The 10,174-nt window shown below is 54.4% G+C and overlaps 1 protein-coding gene across 1 annotated transcript in view; it reads right to left on the bottom strand.

Annotated features, from left to right (window-relative positions):
- The window catches only part of Tob2 (transducer of ERBB2, 2), a 61,264-nt gene that overhangs the window by 31,721 nt on the left and 19,369 nt on the right, over nt 1-10,174 (bottom strand). The window lies entirely within an intron of this gene.

Raw genomic sequence — 10,174 nt, 5'->3', positions numbered from 1 at the left:
AAATGCATTTGAAGTTTGGAGACAGGGTAGGAAGGGGGGAGTCTATTTTATTTTATTCATTTGTTTATTGCTGTACCAGAGAGTGAACCCAGGGTGCACTACCACTGAGCTACCTCCTCTTCCCTTTTTATTTTTTATTTTAACACAGAGTCTCACTGAATTGCCCAGAGTGGCGTCAAACTTGTGAACCTCCTGCCTCAGCCTCCTGAGTAGGTGGGATTGTCGGCCTACAGCACCATGTCCAGCAACATAGACTTTAAAACATAGCCACTTTGCAGATCAAACATTGAGGCTCAGGCAAAGTGATGTGCCCCAAATCATAACAAGGAAGCTAAAGTTCAGACCCAGATCAGGTGGGGGTGACATCCCCGCAACAGTAGCTCCACCTTGGCATCAGGGCCTTGCCACAGCCTCCTAACCAGCTGCCCAGATCCTCATGGCCAGCCCTCAGCAGTCTGTCTCCTGGCCCTGTGGGCACTGGCTGCTACATCGCAGCTTTGCGCCCGGGGAGGCTGATGTCACATCATACACATGGGGCTTCATTTGGGCTGGGGGCACAGCTTAATGCTAGAGCAATTGGCTGCTATGCCCAAGGCCCTGGGTTTAACCCCCAGTGGTACCACAAAAAAAAGGAAATTTTATTCAGCAAATATTTACTACATGCCTGTCTTGTGTCAGCCCTGCTTTCTGCCCTAACAGTGCCTCGGGTAAAGCTAACATTTGATGGACAAAAATAGGCCAGGCATCGTGACATATGCCTGTGATCCTAGCACTTGGGAGGCTGAGACAGGACGATCGTAAGTTTGAGCCCACCATGAAACTTAGTAATTTAACATGAACTTGTCTCAAAATAGAAAATTACAAAAGGGCTGGGGATATAGCTCAGTGGGAAGGACCTGACTTTGGTCCCCAGGACTGGGGAAAACTAGAAGATTGTGTTAAGTGATGTGAGAGGACCAAGGAACTGTGGCAGGGCCAGGGAAGACCTCTCTGGGTATCCCTGAAGCTGAAACCAGGAGGATGAATGGGTGTGACTTGTCCCCAGGGTTCAGAGCCAGAGTCCTTCAGGCAGCTTCTGCCCCAGTCCAGATGTCTCAGCATCTGGGTAGTAGGCCAAAGTGATGAGACACAAGGAAAGCAGTGGCGGGGGACTAGGCTGCTGACACCCCCAGCCTCTTGTCCCTGAGGTTGGGAAGAGGACTCCGAGAAGCCAGGTGAGACAAAAGAGTCCCCAAGAGTTAGGCCTTTAGCCAGGGATTTAGCTCAGTGGTTTCGCTGCCTGCTGTGCAGGCGCAAGGACCTGAGTTCGATCCCCGGTACCAAAAAAAAAGAGGCCTTTAGGCAAAGGCCTGGCCCACCCCATCCATCCCTGGGTCCATGTGCCCCTGTCCCTGGGGATTGGTCACAGTAGATTGGACCAAAGGGGAGCAGGTGACCCAAAGGGCCTAGGAAGCCCTTCCCTGAGATCTGCCACACTGAGAGATGCATCTCTTCACCTAGCCAGACCTGTTTCAGCCCACTGTGTCTTCCACCCTGAGGAGAAATCCTGTCACTGTCACTGTGACTCCACACAGAGATCCGTGCAATCCTGGGAGGCACAGGGGCCACAACGGGCATGAAACAAGTCAAAGCTGTAAGGAGCTCAGCTCTGGCTTTGCAGTCAGTCCTGAGTTCAAACACCACCTCCATCACTAAGTGAGCAAGTCACTCCCCCCTTGCACTTCGTTTTCTCTCATCTGCCGGATGGAACCCTGGCCTCCTGAGGCTTTCAAGTATCTCCCAGCATGGGGTGCGTGCTAGCCGGCACTGGTGTAGAATGTACCCACCTGTGCTGAGGTGATTGCCCCCAGGCTAGCAGCTGCAGGAGGGGTCTCCAGGGTGAGGGTGATGCGGCCCGGGGAGACTTCCTCCCCTGATTCCCTCTCTGTACAGGCAAGACAAGCTGCATAGATAAAGCGCTTCCTGAAATGATGCAGCTCATTAACTCCTGTCCCCCAGCCACTTCCATCTCCCTGGACAAATTCCCAAAGCTGCACAGGTGCCCTCTTCCTTGACTGCACCCCACTGCCAGACAACCCTTCCCATATCGCCTTTGGCTGTGCCAGGGCAGCTCAGCTGGCAGTTCCCAACATCAGCAGCTAATTTGGGAAAGCTGCCAGCAGAGGGGGGGGAGCAACAGAGGAGACGAGAAGCAGCCTCCAGGTGGGTGCCTCACCTCTCACAGCGCCTCACTTGGGCATGTCCTGTCCTCCCAAGAGTGCAGGATTAGGTAAGTGCGGGACAGGAGTCTGGAAAGGCACAGGTAGCGCAGAGGGAGCCACACATAGCCCTCCCTGCCTCCTCCCAGCTGGCCAGGGGCCTTGCTGGGCCTGGGTTCCAGCTGTCACCAGCAGTCCCAGCTCCTGGGGAAAAGAGTCCCTTGATGCTGCATCTCAGAGCAGGAGTCATGGAGACCACTCCTCACATCCCTGTGTTGTCCCAGCCTCATTTTACAGAGGAAGAAACTGAGACTCAGGGAGGTCTCAAGCGACACGGACTAAATAGGAGACCAGAGATTCAAACCCAGGCCCCTGGTTCTCCTGAATACCAGCTCTTTGATTTGGATTTTGTTTGGTTTGTTTTTTGTACTAGGGATTGAACCCAGGGCCTTCTGAGCTACATCCTCACCCCCTTCCCCCCTTAAGATAGGCTCTTACTGAGTCACAAAGTTGCCCAGGCTGGTCTCAAACTTGCCATCCACCTGCCTCAGCCTCCCAGAGTGCTGAGATTACAGGCCTGTGCCACCATGTCTAGCAGATCCTTTGCCATCTGTCATCTCCTGAGTGCTGACTCTGCCTGGACCTGTCCATGAAGAAGGACACACACACACACACACCCTGCTTTGGCCCAGTGGAGGTCACTGAGCCAAAGCAGCCAGGATACAGGCCCAAGGTGACATCTGTCTTCCTATGGATGGCCTGAACCATCCTGGCCAGCAGCACAAGGCCCAGGAGGCCCAGCCATCAGCAACAGGAGGAAGAGACTGATGTTTGCCTTATCTGCTGGGCCAGGACCTTCACAGGGACCCTATTTAGCACACAAGGAAACTGAGGCTGAGAGAAAACGACCTCCCTGAGGGTACACTGACTGCACCCTAGCCTCTCCCTCAATCCCACCCATCCAGCTGGGCCCAAAGCCTCAGGGCCCCCCTTTCCCTTCCTCCCTCTTCCGTTCCATGTCCTGTCCCCCTGGGTGCCAGGATCAGAGGCTTTGGATGACAAGGACCTTGGAAGCTGTCACATCTGGGCCCTCCCTGAACCTGAACGGATGCAAAAGAGACCCAGAGAAGGAAAGGAACTACCCATGGGCACACAGAAATATGGGACTCAGAGTTGGCATGGTAGTGCATGCCTGTAATCTCAGCACTTTAGGAGGCTGAGGCAGGAGGATCTCATGTTCCAATCCAGCCTGAGCAACTTAGCAACTTGGCAAGACCTTGTCCCCAACTACAAAAAGGGCTGGAGACGTAGCTCAGTGTGAAGCCACTACTTTCAATCTCCAGTACTATAAAAAAGAGAGGGAGGGGAGGAGGTAAGGATATAAAAAGAATTAAGATGTGTTCTGTACATGTTCCTGCTCCCCATGGGAAATGTGATCATTATGTACTGCAAACATGGACTAAATAAATAAGTAAATACAAAGGAAAAGAAAGAAACCCAGATGCAGGGTACAGAGTAGGGTAAGCAGGGCCGGGCGGGGGGCTGGAAGGTTGAGGTGTCCCTGTGTCCCTGGCCCCACTAAACCCAAGCTCTCCCTGCCATCGCCAGTCCTGTCCCTGTTACTTGTGGAAGGACACTGCTTCTGCAAATCTCCTTCCTTCTTGGTCCTCACTCCCTCTCCGCTGCATCTACCATATCACAAACAGGCCAGAAAATCTCCAATCTTAGCCAGCTGTGGTGGTACAAACCTATAACCCCAGCACTCTGGGAGGCTGAGGCAGGAGGATTGCAAGTACCGTACAAGTCCTACCTGAGCAATTTAGAGATTTAGTATGATCCTATCTCAAAACAAAAAAATTTATAGAGGGGTGAGGATGTAGCTCAATGCAAAGCCCCTGGGTTCAATCACTAGTACTCATCTAAAAACAAAAGGTTCAATCCTGAAAAGTTAAATACCAACCTCCTGGGCCCCTATTACCCTCCAGCAAGCCCCTTGGAAGTGTGGTCCACATTCGCAGCCTCTACTTTGTCTCCTTGGGGCTCTCCTAGCCCTCCAGCCAGACTTTGAGCCCCTGACACCGCTGGGCAGAAGTCACCCTCCTCAGAGTCCCCAGATCATCTGGGTCACTGCTCTAGGACATCTCCTCCCTGAGCCTCGTGGGACTCAGCCTCCCCTAGAAATGCTCCCTTTGCTGGGCTCCAGAGTCTCCTCCCTCTGGACTGTTCCTACTCTGTCTCCTCTGCTGCTTGCTCCATGTCTCACACCAAGGTCAGAGGACCCTGGGGTCTACCCTGATGCTCTGCCTACCTACACTGTCTCCCCACATGATCCACACCCTGACCACCTCCAGATGTGCCTCCCCAGGCCACACCTCTTCCCTGAGCCTGGTTTCTATGTCCACCTACCTGCCTGGCACCTCCACCTGGACCCCATGCAGTATCTTGACCTTACTTTGTCAAAGGTGGCTCCTGGTCTCCTCCAAACCTGCTGCTACCACATCTTCCCTTCAAAATAAAGAGCCCCAGGGTCGGGGATTTAGCTCAGTGGTTCTGGAGCCTTCTGGGAAAGCTCAAGGTCCTGAGTTTGATCTCTGGTATCAAAAACAAAAAAACAAACAAAATAAAAAGCCCCACCATTTATCAGGTGCTGGGATTGAACCCAGAGCCTTCACACTGAGCTACATCCCCAAAACATTTTATTTTAAATTTGGAGACAGGGTCTTGCTAAAGATGGTGAAATGTCCAGGCTGGGCTTGAACTTGGGACCTTCCTCTCTCAGCCTCCTAGAGTACTGGAATTACAGGCCTGCACCACCACTATCATCTCAGAGCTGTCGAAGTTCCTCTCCACCTGCCCTCTCCTCTCCCCTCATCTCCCTGCCCTCCCTTCTTCTTGGGACCTGGGCCTGTGCCTGGCACATACATAGTAGGGGCTCAGTAAATGTCTGCAGAGCCTTAGGTTGGATGGGGAACAATAGCGCCAAGCCCCACTGTGGCAGGAGGGCCATGTCACCACCAGGTGGTGCTGCAGATGGGCCTTGGGGAGTGATCTCAGTCACACCTCCTGATCTGTCCTCTCAGCAAAGCTCCCCCATCTTCCGTGCCAGGTGGCGCCATGGGGCACCAGCTAACCCCGTCCCTGCCCCGCCTGCCTCCCAAGGCTACTGGCAGACAGTGCCTAGGGTGCCCTTATCCCCTGGGAGTGAAAGAGCTGCTGCTCCCCTGGCCTGAACTTGCAGGTTCTGTCCCCAGAGGGAGGGAACTGTAGGCAGCAGAGGGTGGCAGGAAAGGAGCCCAGTGGAGCAAAGGTTTGTGACGAGGGCCCTGTGGAGGCTTGGGCTTGGAGCCTGTTGGTAGAGCTCATCTCCCCAAGTCTTCTGCCTGGTTTTGACAAGTGGGGATCTAAGCCTCCGTTTCCTCATCTGTCAAATAGTAAACTGGGTGTGGTGGCCCAGACATTGTAATCCCACCACCCTGGGAGACTGAGGCAGGAGGATCACAGATTCAACCCCACTCTGGCAATTTAGCGATTTGGTGAGACCTTGTCTCAAAAAAAAAAAATTGTTTTTTTAAAGGGCTAGGGATAAAAAATGGGTGGGGGTTTGGGGGCTGGGGATGTAGCTCAGTGCAGAGGCCCTGGGTTCAATCACCAGTATGACAAAAGAAAACAAAAACAAAAAATCTGAAGCCCTGAGTGGGGGTGTCAAGGCAGGCCTGTGGTATCAGTGAGGCTGAGGGGCTTTCAGGGGGCTTCCCTGAGTGGTAGGTGGTGTGTGGGTCAGGAAGAGGCAGAAGGACAGGAAACCAGGGGGTCCTGGAACCCCAGCATTTTGCTCTGTCGGGCAGCAAGGTCTCTGGGGCCTCACTTCCCCTACAGCAGTGATCTGAAATGCCCCTGCGTCTGCGTTTGAGCATCTGTGCGCTTACATATCTGTGGGCACCCTGGGTGGCAGGGTCAGGGAAAGTGCGTGCCCGTGCATGCGTGTGTGTCCATCCGTCCACTCCCAGGGGCCCTCTCACTTTGGCAGGGGGGGACAAGGAACCCCAGGGCCCCAGTGCTTTCACTAGCAAGCCAGGAACACGAGCAGGACACCTGCTCAGTCAGCAGTGAGGGTAGCACCCCGGGGGCAGCAGGGCCACCCCCTCCAGGCCCTGGGTGCTGGATCTCTCTCCCTCTCCCTCATGGATCCCTATTCCAGGGTTCTTTCTCCCTGAAGGAGCAGGGCAGCTGCCACCCAGGCAAGGTTGCTGTGGACTATGACTGCCATAGGGTGAAGGGTGACAGGGATTAAGCTGCAGGGATATATGTTAGGGATTGAATCAGTACCTTAGCACTGAGCTACACTCCAGCCTCTTTTAAATTTTTATTTTGAGACAAGGTCTTACTAAGTTGGTAAGTTACCCAGGCTGGGCTCAAACTTTTGATCCTCCTACCTCAGCTACTGTCTCCCTCAACTTTCTCCAAACCTCTGGACATGGGGGCAGGGCCCATGTCACATGGGCAGTCAAGGTAGCTGCCTGGTGAGTTCCTTTGGCAGGATTATAATGAGAAAACCTGCGTTTGGTGGAGCACTCACTAGACGTCAAGCCCAATGCTGGTGCTCAGCACTTTTCAGGCAACCCCTCAAGCCTGATCCCTCCCTTAGAGTGCCCTTCTTTCCTCCATTTATAGTGAGAAGTCTGAGAAAAGGAGAGAAATTGACTTGGGCAAGGTCATCGGCTATAGAGAGCTACAGGCAATATTCAGACAGATCTGTGTGCATCTGGGTCTCTTGTAGGAACCAGTCTACAAGCTGAGCTGGAACTTGACCAAGTGGTGACAAAGAAGAAAATGAGAGTCACAGGAACAAGTTAAAATCTGGGGGTGGGGGGCAGGGAACTCACGTCTCCCTTTGACATAGAGCCCCAAATGACTGGCACACCTTGGCTTTATTCACTCAGACATGGGCATGAGCAATTAGGGTTCCACAGGATTCATCTGTCTCCCATCCCCCACAATACTTCTCCAGGTAAACAGCTTAACCTCAGGTGTTTTTATTTTTCCCCGAAGCATGTTAGCACGCTTGCATGCCCTCTTTCTTCTCAGTGCTCATTGAGGAGGCCAATTAGGGCTCATTCTTCCCATCTGATCTCCACAGTCTCTGAACCTTTGTGCAGCACTGAACTGAAATATCAAGAAATGGAGTTTATAAACTGGGCACATAGCCGGGGCTATCTATATAACAAGACCCTGTCTTATGTCATATGCACCTATAATCCCAGCAGTCTGGGAGGCTGAGCCAGGAGGATTGCAAGTCCGAGCCCAGCCTGGGCAATTTATTGACTTAGTGAGGCCCTGACTCAAAATACAAAATAAAAAAAAGACTGGTAGCTGGGCGTGGTGGCCCATGCCTGTGATCCCAGCACTAGGGAGGCGGAAGCAGGAGGTTTGCTACAAATTCAAGGCCAGCCTAGCCTACAAGTGATTTTAAAATCAACCTGAACTACATAGTGAGACCCTGTGTCAAACAACCAAACAAAAACAAAACAAAACGAAAGAGCTGGGGGTGTAGCTCAGTGCAAAGGCTCTAGGTTCATTTGCTAATACAAAAAGAAAAACTGTTTAAAAATTAATGCAAAGACAGTTCTGATGGGACACTTCAGTAATCCAGCACTCAGAAGCCTGAGGCAGAAGGATCACAAGTTTGAGGCCAACCTGGGCTACAGAACAAGACCCTGTCTCAAATCACCAAAAAGAGTTCAAATCAAGCTTTGGTGACTGCCCCAAACAAGACCCAGCCAGGTGTTGCAGAGGTCCACAGCCCGTGTGATGACCCCAACCCTGGCTGCTAGACCCTGGACAAGCCCCTTGCACTCTTTGGGCATCAGGGTTGGCCCTGGAGGGGTCCTCCTCCAGGGGCCTTCCATATCCCTTGAGTCTGGGTCCAGTGAGACACTCAGCCCCTGGTCTGCACCCCATGGTCTCTGGGATGGGCAGTGTGGGAAGCAGGTCAGGCAGGGTGAGGTGGGGTAGGATGGGTAGGGGTGGGGAGCTGGCCAAGGGTAGAGTTTAAAAATAAACCTGTTAGCTACAGCCATAGCGCCCAGGGCCTGGTGACATCATCAGGGGACAGGATGTCCCTGGCAGGGGCTGGGAGTGACAGAGGGGACATGTGGAAGGGAGAGCAGAGAGGTCTGCCCTTTCTGTCCCAGGAGGTGAAGCCAGCCTGGGTTGTCCTGGGGCCCAGGGGCTGCCAACCACCCTCCCCCAACACTTGGGGATATTCCATTCTGCATGGAGAAACTGAGGCACAGAGAAGGTGTGAGGAGCCTGAGGTCTCAGTTTGAGACTGGGCAGCCCCAGGACAAAAGCCAGCAGTGTTGTCCCTCCAGTGTGGTTCTGGAAGCCTGATAGACATGGCTGAGAGGACTTGGGGGAGGGGGACCAGAGGCAAGGGACACCAAGTGAGCTAATTTCTGCCCCTGGGCTGGACCGGCTGCTCAGAACAGGCAAGCTGCCTGAGGCCCCTGCTCCTCTCTCACCCCATCTAGGAGAAAAGAGGCAAAGATAAGCACTGCTTTGTTGTTGTTTTGGTTTTTGAGTCAGGGTCTTGCTATGCAGTTCAGGCTAACCTTGAACTCACTGTGTAGCCCAAGGTGGCCTCAAACTGGAGGCTATCCTCCTGCCTCAGCCTCCTGAGTGCTGGGATTACAGGCACACATCACCAGGCCTGGCTGAGCATTATTTCATAGAGGAAATGGAGACCCAAAGGGATAAAATGGTCTGTTCCAAGTGCTCAAGGGAACACAGCAGGCTCAGCTGGGACCAGGGCCTATGGGAGGAAGGGAGGGAGCCAGGTCCAGAGCTAAGGTAGAGCCTGAGTGGGGGAGTGGGGACACAGACAGGGGATGGGGTGGGAGGAGCCTTGCTCTGCTCCTCTGCCCTGAGCGTTCAGGACAAAGTCCAGCCCCTTGCCTGGCCGACTCTCCCAGCATTAGGCCTCCTCCCTTTGAACCACAGTCCCTGAGTGTCAGCCTCACCCCAGCACTTCCAGATCCCTAAAGCAATTGCTATTTCAGGCCCCTAAGCCGCTAAACAAATTGTTCAGCCACCTGGAATGACCCCTTCTGTATCTGCCCAGAAAACTCCTATTCATCCTACAGCTTTCAGCTCGGAGCCCGCTCTGTGCCGTCAGACAAGGGTTAGGACTGTGACTGTTAGGTTTGCTGCCCGCCTCTCTTCCTGCACCTACAGCCTTCTAGGGCAAGGCTTGGATTTTATTGTCTCTCGTGCCTAACTAGTGCCTGGAGAGAGCCTTAAATTGGGTCTTGCTTCCCTTCCTCCCCACGGACCCAGTGACACCCCCGTATCCCAGTATCCTGGACCCTGTTTTAGGGCGCCTGCCTGCAGGAGAGCAAAGATCTTAGGGTGTGGGCCAGGATGCGATGCGCCCCGGTGCCAGCCGCCTGCCACCCTTTCCTCCGGTTCCAAGGGCGAGGCGCCCGACCTGGGTCCAGTGCGCGGAGACAGGCAGGAGACCCCCACCCCGAGCCCCGGAGACCCGAGAGCCTGGCTCCCATCCGGGCCGGGGGCGGGTGTGTGTGTGTGTGTGACAGCGCCTGGGCTCGGGGACTGGCTGTGGGGCTGCAGACGACACAGGGCTGTTGCCCAAAGCCAGGGCTGGGCGCTAGGGAGGGACTGGGGGAGAGGAACGGTCCCCTCGCTTCCAGCTGCAGCGCCACTGCCGCGCCCAGTCGTGGGACGACCTGGGCTTCCATCTCCCCGGTGTCACCCAGTCCCCAGCCCCAGCCCCAGCCCCACCCCCACCCCCGAGCTCTATGGTCGGCCACGGAGGGTGTTTCCTGGAGGCACGCGGGACTCACAGCGGATCTATTCACAGGAGGGGACGCCCCGCCCCTCACCCGTTACGTAACACCCCCCCCCACCCCCGGCCTGGGCTGGAGGAGCCCAGGGCCGCCCCCTCCTCCGTACTCGGG

The sequence above is a fragment of the Heterocephalus glaber genome, unplaced genomic scaffold (assembly GCF_053883595.1).
Source record: "Heterocephalus glaber isolate CG9 unplaced genomic scaffold, H.glaber_assembly_v1.0 deba00001444, whole genome shotgun sequence".
In the NCBI taxonomy this organism is placed as follows: Eukaryota; Metazoa; Chordata; class Mammalia; order Rodentia; family Bathyergidae; genus Heterocephalus; species Heterocephalus glaber.
This window is presented reverse-complemented; position numbering and strand designations above follow the sequence as displayed.